Below are 15,741 nucleotides of genomic sequence, written 5' to 3' on the forward strand. Positions count from 1 at the left end.
TTGATGGACAACAAGGTAAAGAAAAAGAGTTTCAGCATTTGGAAGAGGATGAAACAGGTCTATGGAGTATGGATTTTGATGGCACTGTAGGAAGGGAAGGTGCTGGAATTGGCATTTGGATACACAGCCCGATTTTCGCCCCAAACAAAGTAATGAGTAATGTAAGGGTCTGCTCTTATAAATTAGCTTTTGAATGTTAAAACAATGAGGCTGAATAGGAAGCTTTGATTTCTGGTTTGAAAGTGCTTAGAAAATTAAATGCTAAGAGGATTTCAATGTATGATGACTCTGAGTTAGTCATCAAGCAGGTGAAAGGTGAATATCAAGCTAAGCATCCTCGAATGCGGGCCTACCGCAATGCAATGTTGGATATCTTGAAGGTATTTTCTGATTATACTATGACTTGTGTGCCCCGTGCTCAGAATGTCATTGCAGATTCACTTGCAACAACAACAAGCAATTTGAAGATTCCTATGAACCCATCAACAAGTTTGAGATTCATGTGAAGCATCGCTCGACTGTGCTCGACAATCAAAGGTATTGGCAAGTGTTCCAAGATGATGATGAGATCGATGAATTTCTGCAAAATAAAGGTAAATTCAAGGAAATTTCTATTGATATGGAGTATGATGATGGCGATGAGAATATAGAAGTCAATTAGATGGAAGTTTTGTAGCTCAAAGATAACATCATTCCAGAAGGTTTAATACCTTTAGAGGATCTTTTCGATCAGGACGATGTGGCTAAAAAACCGACCTTGCTGCCAACCGAAAAGGGAGTTGAAAATGTGAACATTGGATCAGCTGAACATCCCAAGATGGTAAAATTATCAAAGGCGTTGCCCCCACAGGCAAAGGAAAAATATATCAGTTTGTTATCCTCTTTTACTAATGTATTCACTTGGGATTATTGAGATTTGAAGGCATAAGACACAAGCATAATTCAGCATGTGATCCCGATCAAGCCAAACCAAAAGCCTTTTCGCTAAAAGCTAAGAAGAATCAATCCAAAGCTGCTGCTGTCAATCGTAAAGGAGGTAAACAGGTTGTATAAAGCTGGTATCATAATCCCTATCAGATTTTCAGATTGGATTTCAAACTTGGTTCCCATCCGCAAGAAGACATGTGAGATTTAGTTATGCATTGATTTTAGAAATCTGAACAAAGTTTCCTTGAAAGAAAATTATCCATTTCCCAAGATGGATCACATACTTCAGCGAGTAGTTGGAGCATAACGGATGTCACTACTTGATGGTTATTTGGGTTATAACCAGATTTTGGTCCATGAAGATGATCGTGACAAGATAGCGTTCACCACTCTGTGGGGAACTTTTCATTATGCAAAGATGCCGTTTGGATTGAAGAATGCTGGTGCAACCTTTCAATGGGTGATGGATATAGAATTTGCCAATGAAAAAGATGTTTTTCTTGTTGTTTATCTTGATGACTTAACATTTTTCTCCAATACAGATGAAGAGCACCTCTATCATTTGAAGATTGTCTTTCAGCGGTGTAGAAAGTATGGCATCTCGCTCAATCCAAAGAAAAGCTTGTTTGCCATGGATGAAGGCAAGCTTCTTGGGCATCCGAATCGATCCAGATTGGGTGGAGGCCATTCAAGAGATTGATCTCCCACGAACTAAGAAAGAAATCCAATCCTTCAATGGTAAGATAAATTTCCTACGCTGCTTTGTTCCCAATCTTGCAGAACACTTAAGAGAGATCACAAATATGCTAAAAAAGGATAGTGCAGTAAGGTGGACCGAGGAAGCGGTTAAGTCTTTTAATTTTGGTGAAATTAGCTCTTTCTTCAGCTCCAGTTTTGATTAGCCCGGACTATACTCAGGATTTTATCTTGTTTTCCTTTGCCTCAAATCATACTATGGTAGCAGTCTTGATGCAGAAGAGGGACCAGCTTGAAAAACCAATTGCATTATTTAGTAGAACCATAAGGGATGCGGCATTGAAGTATAACATTATTGAAAAATAGGCCCTTGCATTGGTAAAAGCATTGAAAGATTTTCAGGTTTATATTTTTCATTCTCACATCCTTGCCTATGTTCCTAATGCTGCTGTCAAAGATGTCCTAGTTAAAACAGATCCAGAGGGAAGGAGAGGCAAATGGATTACTACCTCGCTGGAATATGATGTAGAAATCAAACCGACAAAGCTCATTAAAGGACAGGGGCTGGCAAAACTTATGGCTGAGTCAAATCTGCACGCCTTGGACATTAATCTAATTGCTGCTATGTCTGAGGAAGATGAAGAAAATCTGCTCATTCAGGTATCAGAAATTTTCCTTCTTTCTCCTTAGTATTCGGACATTTTTTTTGTGCTTCAAAATCTGTCATCACCTCCCAGAATGGCCAAGAACAAAAGTAGGACATTGAAGCTGAAGGCTACTAAGTTTTGTATTTTTAATTCTGCACTTTATTGGAAAGATCCCGGTGGTGTTTTGTTGAATTGTTTGGTGGAAGAAGAAGTGAAGCAGGTCATGGAGGATTTCCATAAAGGAGATTGCGGGGGTCACCTTTATTGGAAAACAATGACCAACAAGATTTTGAGAGCTGAATATTATTGGCTGACCCTTTTTGCTGATGTGTATAAGACTGTCAAGAGCTGTCATGAATGTCAGATTTTTGAAGGATTTAGACAAAAATTACAGCCTTTGCCACTTAAGCCTATTGAGGTAAGCGCCCCTTTTCAGTAGTGGGGTTTGGATTTCATTGGTGAGATCCATCCTCCTTCCTCAGCTCAGCACAGGTGGATCCTCACGGCGACTGATTATTTCACGAAATGGATCAAAGAAATTCCCACCAGGCAAGCTACAGATGTGGTAATAATTTCATTCCTTGAGAATAAAATTTTGTCTCGTTTTGGTTTCCCAAATAAGTTAATCATTGATAACGCAATAGCTTTTAAATCAAAAAGGATGGTTGAGTTTTGTCATAAGTATCACATCACTTTGGGGCACTCAACCACTTGTCATCCACAAGGCAATGGATTAGTGGAGTCTTCCAACAAACCTTTGGTTAACATCATTAAAAAGTTGCTGGAAATAAACAAGAAAGGTTGGCATAAGAAATTAGTTAATGCACTTTGGGCAGACTGAGTGAGGCAGAAGAAGTCCATTGGTATGTCCTTCTTTGAGTTAGTATATGGAGTTGACACAGTGTTCCCTACCTCTCTCGCAGCTCCAGTAGTCAAACTTCTTCAGGAAGCTGGCCGTGAAGAAGATCATATGTAGCGAAGACTAAATCAAATGATTCATTTGCAACAAATGAGAGAAGAGGTTTTCCAAAACACATTCAAGCTGTAGGAGAGAATTAAGAAAATCTATGATAGAAAAGCAAAGGCAGAAAAGTTCCAATTGGAGGACGTGGTGCTGAAATGGGATGCAAGGAATGAGGAAAAGGGTAAACACGGTAAGTTCGAAAATCTCTGGAAAGATCCCTTCAAAATTGCTGCATATCAGGGTCAGAATGCTTTTCTTCTGAAGGAGATGAATGGGGAAGACTATCCAGGAGGGCTAGTCAATGGTTGGCTTCTCAAGCGGTACAATTTCTAAGGAGTTTTCTGTTGTTTACATTGGCACTGTATATACCATTTTATTTCAGTATCATTGCAAGAGTGTTCTATGATCTTTTCTTCAGTTTGGGGCCCAAAATGAAGGCTATAATTCTTAAGAATGATTTTAGTTATGGTTTGAGTGTGTTGAGTCATGTTTTTAAGTCATTTTGGTTTCAAAGGTCAGTTTGAGTAAAATTTTAGTCAATAAATGAGTCAAACGTCTTGTGTCAGTTTGTCAAGTTGTTGACTCCATAGCCCAATGGATGAAGGCACTGTCTATCTCTCCTAGAGATCTGTAGTTCTTGGCACCTCCAAGGATCTACCATCCCCATTGGAGCCAACGTTAGAGTCGGTCTGTTCAGCCCTCCGTCAGAGATCAAAATCTCGTTTATTGCATTTCATTTTAGGTGTCTCATACAATCCTATCATCTGCATTCCATTAGGAGCATCAATCTTCTGATGGAAGGGTCTTGTCTCCATACTTCCCTCATGTCATGTACCTGCTGGTTCATGTCTGATCATCAAAGTTCATCAAAGCTAATTTTACAGTCATTATGGATGGTCTTTTGGTCAACCAAGAGTCATTTCAGTCATTAGGTCTAGGGTTTCGCAAATTTTGTCTTCAAAGTGTCCAATAATGCCAGCAAGCACATGAGGATGTTCCGAATAAGTTTCCATTCCAAAATTTCCATTATTAATAATGCTTTAAAATGATTCTTCTTCAAAACTCTGTTTTGAAGAAGAAATCGTCAAATTTATTGCTCGTAATAAATATGTAATTTTTAAAAGTTTTTCAGTCATGGAGTATTTCAGGTGTAGCCCTGGTCATCCTTTGCCGAAATCCAATGCCATCCATCCCTGCAAAAATTGACAAAGTTTCATTATTCAAGTCAAAAAAGTCAAAATGGAAACAAAAAAAACAGAGTTTGTATTAAAAGTGAAAAGTGCCAAATTCAAACATTACAAAGTGGGTTATTTGAAATTTAAAATCAAAGTCATTGGGCATATAATATATTTTTGGTGTTTGAAAAATTCATTGGTATGCCAAAGAAGCTGAGTCAAATTGTGGAGGAGTGAAAACAGAGTTTTGAGGAACCGACCGTGGGTGAAATACTGGTCGTGGTGCACAGGAAGAAGGTCGCGGTGCATTGGCAAGTCACGGTACATAGAGTCGCACATCACTGTGCAAATTATAACATGCGTGGCGCATATATGGGTCGCGGCGCACAGAGCCAACAACCAATTTTGACATTTCCTTCGCTCCCATTTTCCCCAAGTAAGTCCAATTCACCTTGCAATTGTTATTGAATGGTGTTTGGTGTGGTTTCAAAGTTTGGTTTGGAGAATTTGAATGTTGACATTTAAACCCTATCCTCTTTTGAAAACTTCTCTTAGGGTTTGAATTTGAGTTTTGAAATTTGACTTTGGTGCCAAAATAATCTATCCCCTGTTTCCCTTTCCTATCACTGTAATCATATTATCATTTCCAATCCCCTATTCCCTTATGATCCCAAGTCACTCATTCCCCATTTGTCCCTATCCCTAAACCCTACAATTTCACTTTTCCATATCAAACCCTAGATTCCTAAATACAGTCAAGTGACTGTTATTACTTTGACTATAATTACATACACCTGCTGTCCATATTTCCCACAGTCCTTTCCTATTTGGCATACATTTGACAAAGCACCAAATCTCATTTTCCACAAGTCAAACATTCACTTGGCATAGACACCATGATAGACACTGAGTCATCATATGAACAAGACAATTATTCTACCACAGAACTTCATGCACTGAGGATGCCTCGTAAGGGTGCCAGACATGTCAGAGAAGAACCCACCTCATTGACTGAATTGTAGGCCTGCCCACTTGCCATGGCTTGTTTCCAACAGCAGTCATGCTTTCGGTATTGTGAAATGATTGCTCAGATTCAGCATCATTACGAGTTGGCTCGGTTGTTTGCTTTTTGCATTTGCATAATGGTCAGGTAACTCTTGCTAGTGTAAATTTCACCTTGACACCAGAGACCATTTCTCAAGCAACCGGAATACCAAATGTAGGTGAGGAGTGGAACAAAAGATAGTAGGTGGAAAAAGTACACTATGAACCATACATCAGGCCCAGCTATGTGAAACAGCTCAGCAAGTTGTTCCCATTCCGTTTTTTGAAAGAATCCTATGCGCTGTTGATGAGACTCATTATCAGATACTTCAGTTGTGAGGGCCACTTCTCACACCTCTATGCATACCATATCAGATTATTGATGCATTTCACAAGAGTGAAGATGATGAACATTCCATATTTCATGTGCCGAAACATCGAGAGGATGACTACTCTTGTGCAGAAGAAGACTCTTGAACAACAATACAATAACATTTACCATTATGCGCTCATCAAGATCATTGTTGTACATCAACTTGGCTTGCAGGGTATCACATGGGAAGACTTCATTTCCCATGAGTTCCTCACAGCTGTAGCAGCCCATTAGGAGGTTGTCCATGATGCGGGTGAACTTTCACATCAACATGGAGGTCGGGAGGCAGAGACTACTAGTGTGCCGACATATGTCACCTATCATAGGGGCATGAGAGGATTGTTTGCAGCAACCCGACGAGTACTATCTCCACCTGGTGTGGAAGTGGTCTCGTTGCCGTCATCAGCAGCACAGGTACAGGTACAGGACAAAGGCAAGAAGCCTATGCAGGATGAGGGCCCTTCAGGAGGCCAAGACACTGATTTCATACTTATTGATGATGATGTGAGCTCTCCTAGCTCAAAGTTGAGGGAGATTATTCAGGAGCAGAAGGCTGAGATAGATGCATTGACCAACAAGTTGCAGAGATCTCAATGGGTTATAAACTATTTGGAGCATCAAAACAAACAACTGGAGGATCAACATACAATCATGGAGTTACAAAACATTCGGCAAAACCGCCAAGCTGCCCAAAGGAGGAGGATAGAGTTCACTTCATTGGAGCAGGAGATAGAGGCTGATCGAGAGATTTGGCTTGAGAGGGTCAATATTCATCTTGAGAAGCTGTTGGCGAAGGAAAAAAAAGACAAGGACATGCTCAGGCACATGAAAAGTCATTATTGGGCACGAACTCATGTTTGCAAAGCAAGGATCAAAATCCTAAAGGCAAGACTAAGGAGGGCAGTAAAATGACACAAAAGGCATGATAAGCTCCAAATCTTGGCCGAAGCTTCTTTGGCTGAGCATGATACTTGATGATGGACCTTCAGTCCAAATTTAAGCAAATTTGGAGAAAATTTTGTCAATTTTGACTTTTTTGGCTTCAAAACAGATTTCCTAGCCCAATGCGTAGCGCCACTTGGCGCGTGCTTATAATTGGGAGATCCTCTGGAGGAAAACTTTGTATTTCTTGATTTTTTATAAAAAGTTGTGCATGCTCATGAATTACCTAAGGATTTCATCAAGTTTTGGGTTGCTTAAAGGGTCAAAAACACACAAAAAATGACCTCGCTGCCACGTTTTGCACCCACAGGAAGCAGCGTTGGGAGATTGGATTTTTGCATGGGAAAATGGACACCAAATCCAAACATTTCACTTGGGTTGGAATGTAGACAGGTAGGGATTTCCAATGAGCTATCTTGAGCTCAATTTGGACTTCGAGAAGACCTTCAAAATCAGCCTCAAAGTTGTGTTATGCATATAGGTTTCAGGCGCGACGCATAGGGGAATTTGGCTTATATTTCACTCAGCAGCTCAGAATTTCACCCAGTTTTGACTAGTTTCACTTTTTCATGTAACTTTTGACTTATCTTGATGTAAATTCATGACTTTGATGCAATTTTGGCACATTGATACTCATCCATGTAGATTCATTCACTAAAAGGTGAAAAAATAGTGAATGAATTAGTTTCCTTTTATTTAGAGGCAAGTTGTTTCATTGCCTATTTTTCAGTTCCTTGTTTAGATATGGTTGAAACAGCTCCTAGAATGATTAGGCCTTTGTATATCATGTAATTTCTCAATCATTTTCAGGGTTGGACAAGTGGGATTGCTTGGCACTCCATTGTACATTTGAATTCTGCATTTTTGGCAAAGGAAAGACCAGGGTTTTGCAGCACTTTTTGGGATTCCTGTGGCTCTATGTTTTGATGGTGTTCCTCTCTATGTAATTTTTGAGTTCACTGATATTTATGTGCATCATTTCCTTTTCTCTTTTGCTTCTGAAATTAAACAAATGAGTGACAAAGGTAGAATTCATTAGCTTGCTATGCTCTTCCTGTTAGTTTTGTTTAATTTTCAATGTTTTCTTCAGTTTGAAGAGGATTCTTGGGACCCTCTTGCCCTCTTCAGCTTCTCACTAGTCTGAAACCTCCACCTTTACAAATCAAAGCATCAAAACGATTGCCTTTCTTGCCCCAATCAGAACTCTGCAAAACTGGACTTCATCCCAAGACCCAAATTTGTCTTTCCCTTGATTCCAACAAAACTCCCAAAAAATCAAATCAAATTCTTGCACATATACCTAGCCTAAAATCAGAAGATATTTCAGTCATCTCAAGCCCCATAGATCATTATTTGCTGAGATTGACCCGGAGAGAGCCCTCTCCTATCCTCGTAGGGCTAGCTACGAGGCTGAGCATGGTTTGATGTTGGTCTTGGATCCTGCCTTTTCAGCTTGAGGTAAATCTAGGCACTAAAAAGCTGTTCTTTTATAACCAGAAGTACTGCATCACACTAGTTGAATACCTTTGGTTCAAGGCATTCCAGAGCATACTACATATAGGACCTGTTGGCCAAATGAAGAGCCGCACTACCATCCAATCTAGCAAAGTTGAATAAGATAGTCCTCAAGGACAGGTCAGTGACATCTCGAACACTGATCTTGTCTTCCCTGCTTGGCTAAGATCCATCTCTATAGAATCGACGAATATAATCCCTCACAGATTCACCTCCACGGGCAGATCCTGATAGTGAGAGAGGGGCACCACACCTCGATAAACCGGTCAAGAAGTAGATATCCTCAACTATCAAAGGGATGGATTTACCTCGAATCTAGAACACTTGGTTGGTAGGATCCCATGCATTGAGAAAATATTGCAACAAATTGATTTGTTGCCTCATGCTGGATATGCGGAAGAATTTGAGAAAACCACAGTTCTGCAATGCAGTCACCGTACCCAGATCATGTAAGGCAACCATGTCCTCTTATTCATGCTCGCATTCATGCCATGTAATGACCATCTTGATCCGATAAATCTCTGAAAGACAAACAAGAGATGAATTAGGATCCTGATTCAGGCAAAAACAGGCAAAATTTCCATGAAAAAACAGTGCATAAACTTTCCTCTTTGTGCCCATTGTACCCCAGCTGTGTACTAGGTGGGTTACATACTGACTAGCCAATGTCCAGTTCAGTATGCATCGCACCTTTTGATGTATACTAGGTGCGATGGGGTGAGAACGAATTATTCAAACCCTAGAGTCACAGAAAAACAAGAAAACTTGCTCAGAATCAGAAAAGGAAAGAATGCAATTGAAGAGCTCAGGGTTAGCTCCTACCTAGTCCAGACGGAACCGAAAATAGTCCACAAAATCTCTCGGAATCAGCTGGTGAAATTCGTGGGGGAAAACACCTCCAGAGGTCCAAAAATCCCAAATTTGAATGAAATGGTAAAAATGAGAGGTAAAAAACTACTTTTATTTTACTATTCACGTAGTTCAAGTAAAATATTGTTGTTTAACTCATTTTTCAAGCATGTATTCACATTTCTAATCAATTTGATGGAGTAATTGAATAGGCAGTATGACTGTCAAAAGAACATAGTGTTAATGATGAAATCATCATCTCTGACTATTATCACGAGCAGTTTTACGTGAAGTTCAAGCTCGTTAAAAAATAAACCTAGCAATGAGAAAATGTTTCCCCGGAGTTTAAGCTCATTAAAAAATGAACCCACCTTCAGTAAATTATCTTTGCGATCGCATAATTATCAGCTTTTGAACCTTGGTCGTGTTCTTAGCATCACCTCCACTCTTTTTTAGCTGATCGTATTCCTCCATTTGATTCTTTACCCTTTTGAGGAACAACTACGATGAATGATTCTATTAGCCACCTTCTCTGCCTTGCCATGATTGAAAATTTCCAAGCCTTACCTGGAACCAGTTTCTATCCAAAAACATCACTCGTTCCTCAAAAAATGAGTCTCCTTTAATCTCTTTTCATCTGACTCATAAAATATGAAAATATTGCCGAGCAATTGGCCTCTCCAGCTCGTTAAAGTGATTGGAAGTGTTATCCCTCCTCTAGATTTTAATCTTTTTGGACCTGAGGGATCATTACACAAAAAGATTGAGCGCTTGTCTTGTTCGGCTCGTTAAAACTATCGAAAAGTCATCCCTTTCATATTATTTTATACTTTTTTGGACTTAAGGGATTATATTACGAAAAAGGACTATTGGAGTTTCCTTTCCATCTCTTTTTAGACTCTCTAAAATTGAAAAGGACTGAGTTATCTTTGTCATTAAACTTGTTAAAACAATAGAGAGAAACTTGTCCATGTAGACAAGAGTGAGTTTCATTGTCGCTAGGCTCGTTAAAACATAGCGACAGGTTTGCCCGAAGGGAAAATTATAGAACAAGCATATGTTATCCTCCTCAAGCTTGAAAAAAATAAAGAGGTACTGGTCAGCAATGATTGGGGAAAAAGGGAAGAAAACTTGAATAACTTCATTGGTAGCAGGTCGCTCTTGAACATGACACTTTCAATCCATCACCATGATTGAGTTAGGTTGGGTTATTCCATTCACCTGTCATATCACCATTGGTCCTCCATACCATCCATTTTTGTGTTAATGCTACCAATCCATTTCAATGTCACTGGTATGTTCAAGAGAAGTCACTCAGAGAATTCACCAACCCAGCTAACGCCTCATCTGCTGCAATACCTTCACTCTCCATTTTTCATGACTGCCACTTTGAACCTTGTATCATCAGACAGTTTTCACCTCCACAAAATCATTTGTTGCGTTCCGTGTCATAGATGTGGGATTCATTAAGGCCCTCCTATGATGGGTCACTTCGTGTCGACATCAGATAATTATCCAAGAATTTGACTTAGGAACAACCCTTTCAGTGCTTTGAAGCTTGGATGCCTCAATGGCAAGTTTCTCACTTTCGGTGATAGGTTTACATCAATGGCCTTCGACCGAAAGATTTTGCATGGTTTTAGACATCGACTCATGTATTCACACCACATGAATTGTACTACAGTACCTTGAGGGTCATCATCATTATCGGTGATTTCTCTTGCGCCTGTTAACAGTTTACATCATTGGCTGGTAATCAGACGATGTCTTTCCATGTTCGACATCAGAATATCTTTTCACATGGATCGACTTGTATTTCGAACGAAGATTGAATGAGTTTGAAGACCCTGGATCTAGTTTGATCCATCCAGGCTGCGATATATTTAGGAAAATAAAGACATCAAATGTACATCATTGCCGCACATATAATCATCCAAGCTAAGGGATGATGACTCTACCAGAATCATCAGTTTGCCACACAGACGGTTGTCTGTCCTATGTACATGAAAATGAATTTATAAAGTTGAGCATGGGAATGCCTGCCTCAGCTAGATCATGAAAATATTATGAAGATAATTTATTGTGTTGTATCTTATTATAGGTCACCTTCCAGTTCGAAAAACCTCAGATCCTCATGATAAAGCATTTCACCCGACATCAAAATATTTACGACCTCATGCTTTAGGGGGCAACTGTTATAGACATATTTGGGCATTGCAACCCCAATCACATATGTCCATAAACCAAGGGCTTCTAAATGCCTAAAAGTGTTGTTTCATACCCTAAAGGAACAAGGCCATCTGATTACATCATTTCCTAGAAGTTCTCCCTGAAAAAATTGCTCAGAACTGGTCAAAACTGGACCATACAGACTGCTCCATGCTGAAGGTGTGATGCATCTCACCTGTTACACACGAGGGGTGTGATGTATACTGGAAATCCCTTCTGTAGGGTGTGATGAGCGAGAGCAGACAAATGGCAGAGGCAGTTTGCTAGGTGGAAACTCAAAGAATCTTCTAGAAGTTGCTCATGTGACACTTGCCTCTCTGAATTGGCCTAGGGATGAGTAAGAGATCATGAAATGTCCAAGTGGAACTAGGAACTATTAGTGAAATGACACTAATCAAAATCCCAGAAGCTGAATCACTCTCCTGCAAACATCTATATATGGATCCCTCATCCTAGAGATCCAGATGCTGGAATTTTGTAATTTGTAAGGAAGTGCTGTTGGTTTCTCTTTGAGACATTGTATTCTTGGGTGATATTGCTTTGTATGAGGTGAAGAGGGCATTCATGCTGGGAGGATGATGCTGGATCAGACAGCTTGGTTGTAATCCTCTCTTCTACTACTTCTATCAATAAATCTATTTGAGTTTTCATCCATATGCTTGTATATCTTTGAATCTTGTATTTGTATATGCATTTGTATGGTTAATGTACATCTGATCCTACATTGTTTGTGGTTATAGATCTCTATGCTTTTATGGTATTTTGCTGCTTTGACTCTACAGGTGTTCTTTGAAGCAGGACAAGTGAGAAAGGAGTGGCGAAAGCTCTATCAAAGGAGAGAGGAAACAAGTAAGGAGACTAACGAAAGACTGAGGTTGGTACTCTTTGCTTCTCTCTCATCTATCTCTCATAAAGGAAAACACAAGTAACTTTAGTTTTTTTGTTTCTAAGATAGCTACCCATCTTAGTGGGACTAGCAGCTCTGAATGGACACTAGTTTTCTTGATAACAACAGGTCCTCAACCTCAACCTACATTGTTAGCCCCATATCCATTACAACAAAATCCTCAGCCCCTTCTGCGTCCCCAACTACCAACTCAACCAAATACAAACCCGATAATAGACCGATTCAGCTGATACAAATTATTGAAAACTCAGACCTTGAGACTGAACAAAAAGAATGCAATGAAATTAGGCTGAGGTCAGGACGTATTATCATTCCTGAGGAAAGCATAGACTACCCACCAATTGAGTTAGAAACATCACTTGTACATACACCATCGACTGTGACTGACACAAAAATAAAATAGGGAGAAGACACAATTGAATAGAAAGATCCTGTAAAACTCATAATTACTTCTCCCCCATTCCCTGAAAGATTAACAATACCTAAACCAATCATTTATCTAGACTTTGATATCGTAGGGGAACTGAAAAATATTTTCATTAAAATTCCTTTCCTCCTGGCCATCCAAGATATTCCTATTTATGGTAAAACAATCAAAGAACTATGTGTGAAATAGCCTGTGAGGAAAATAAAAGCTCCACCAACTATCCATGTCGTAGGGACCTTGTCTGATTTACTTTTGTCCAAAGAAACACCGATAAAATATGAAGATCCAGGGAACCCCATAGTTCCACTCCAAATATATGGCTGCTCCTTTCCAAACACACTAGTTGACCCCGGTGCAACCATTAACATCTTAACCAAAGAAACTTGTGAGACACTTGGTATCACAGCTCTGGAACCAACCACCTCCCTGCTATAACTTGTTGATCGTTCGGTGGTAATACCAGAGGGAACGTTACAGGACATTATGGTTTCTGTTGATTCATGGGAATACCCAGTGTATTTTATAGTTATAAACCCAAAAAGTTGATTAGATGGGCACCCTTTAATTTTGGGTCGACCTTCGCTGGCAACAACCGATGCTTATATAGGTTGCTATGCAGGTAGCATGACCATTGCTAAGGGAGATGTTGTAAAGAATATCGTCTATCAAACCAAGTCCATGCATTATGAAAATATATAAACAACCACCCACATACCTAGAAGAAAGTATTCTTTCACCACTTACAGTAGCAGAAGCGCTGGAATTCAAGGACCAGACTAAAGACGATGTGATCAATAACTTTATTAATCAGCCAACCATGGTGAATAATGTGAAATGTCAAATGTTAAAATCAATCCTTGACAATGAAGCCTTGGAGGACCCTTTGAAAGATACTAATGATCAACATATTCCGAAAACTGCCTGATCTAGATTTAAATAGGAACACAACAAATTACAGGGATAGCCATAAAGACAGAGATGCAGTAGAAATAATACTTCATTTCATTAATGTAAAATATTGGAATATGCTTACAAACAGAAATGGAAATAAACCAGCTGGGGCGATGGTAGTTTATCTCTAAGAAGAGATGTGGCAGCTACATGCCTCTGAACTATGTTAAAATGAGGCTTGAAGGCCTATTTATTATTGAGAAACAATGGAAAACCCTAAACATCCAAAAACCTAACCCTAGAAGATGAAACGCCAAACTGTGGGTCCCATTTGGGTAAGTTGGTACATCAACTTCACAAGGTCGTAACTTTGGCATACGATCTCTGTTTGATGCGCACAATATCTCGTTAGAAATATCTATCTGAGAACTACAACTTTGGGAAGAGAAACATCGGTCCATGGACCCATGTTGCTCCTAGATTTCCTAAAAAACGTCATTTAGGGCCTCAAAACAGCTCCGGAAGTTCAGCACCTGAAAAATGCTAAAAATAGTAAATTGTGCTACAATTACGGAAACTGAAAAGCTGAAAGAAACAATGGTGGGGGTCCAAGTGGACTTGGTAGGTGACTACCAATATCCACCTGGATTATTACTACCCCCTTAGGAAGCAATGGTCCCCATTGCGTTGAGTTCCTCCATCTGCTGAAATTGGTTCCTTGTGAGCTGTTCTGTAATCTCTGATGTGTCCAGTAATGGTGGGAAGCATGTTTGAGAGCATTCCACATTGAACACTTAGTGTAAACGAAGGAATGGAGGAATGTTGTGCTCCAAAGCATTGTTTCCCACAACCTTGGTAATGCTGTAAGGACCATGTCAGAGTGGTCTGAGATTCTGATGGGCTCTTGTAAGGTGTTATTTCTGCAGATGCAACGAGAATCTGTCACCCACCTGAAACTTGTGTGGTACCCCGGTTTTTCATGTGTTCTTTCATGACCGTATCCCTCTACTGCTGCTGCTACGTGGAGGAACCCTTCGTGGGGGTCATGGATGTGGCGACGATCTTCCCCTTACTTTGGGAGCAAACCAGACAGAAAATGAATTTGGTAGTCTAGGAGATGAGCTTGCTGCCTTTCTTAGTAGTGATCAAAGAGGTGGTGGTAGGTGGGGCTACCTTCAGTATCCTGTATAATGAATTACCCAAAGTAATAATAATAGCACGATGCCTTGACTCATACACAACATGCCGCCTCCATAAGTATGGTTGGCCTAATAATACATCCCAAACATCTAGAGATGCAACATCACACAATACCTCGTCTGTGAAGGGTTTGATGCTGTAGGGAAGGCGACACTGTTGGTGAACTCGGAGATCTCATTGTTACACGGAATAAGTCGATCTTGTGGACAAGATAGACCTTCCTAGAATCTAAAGAAGACCTAATGACAAGCAAACCAACCAGACACTATGTTTCTCTAAATATGCTTTTATAAACAATGGAAAATAAGTGTTTTTAGGGCCTACCTTAGGTCCAATGCAAGTTTGTGGATGCCCTCGCTCCTTTGTCACGAATCTGCAAACAAAAACAAGGCAAACAAATTAAATAGCACCTGAAAAGCCAAAATCATAAAACATATTTAACATGAAAGTCAAGGAGTCCATGAAACAAATAACATGAGATACTTGTTGAGAAAAATGAGTTTGATTGTATTAATTCAAAAGAAGAAGAACTTTACAACCTTTTCCTTGACGCTGTACAAGCTCCTCCCAGGGTCCAGCAAGAAGTCTCCTCTACTTTGACAAGTTTCACTCACTCCCCAATGAAGCCAAAAGGGTATGTGATCTCTCCTCTTAAGCTCAACTAGGAAGTCTTGATTTCACCAACATTTACCCTCAAAAATGTTCAACTTCTAACCTCTCCAGCAACCAGCCCAATGCCTGTATTTATAGTGCAATGGAGGGAGGTTACTAGGTCCTCCTTCAAAGAGATAAAACCCTCCTTCAAAGGGATATCTCCTCTCATCAAGGGATTAGCTCCTTCTCTTTTGGGATGCATGAACCACCTCAGAGCGAACAATTCACGTCAAAATTCCTTCTAGAAACCTCTAGAATTAACCCAAAGTGAGTTTTTTAAGATAAAACTTGCGCCTTTTGA

Source organism: Pinus tabuliformis, chromosome 9, assembly GCF_031772625.1.
Source record: "Pinus tabuliformis cultivar Carrire ecotype Pingquan chromosome 9, CPIR1, whole genome shotgun sequence".
Lineage (NCBI taxonomy): Eukaryota > Viridiplantae > Streptophyta > Pinopsida > Pinales > Pinaceae > Pinus > Pinus tabuliformis.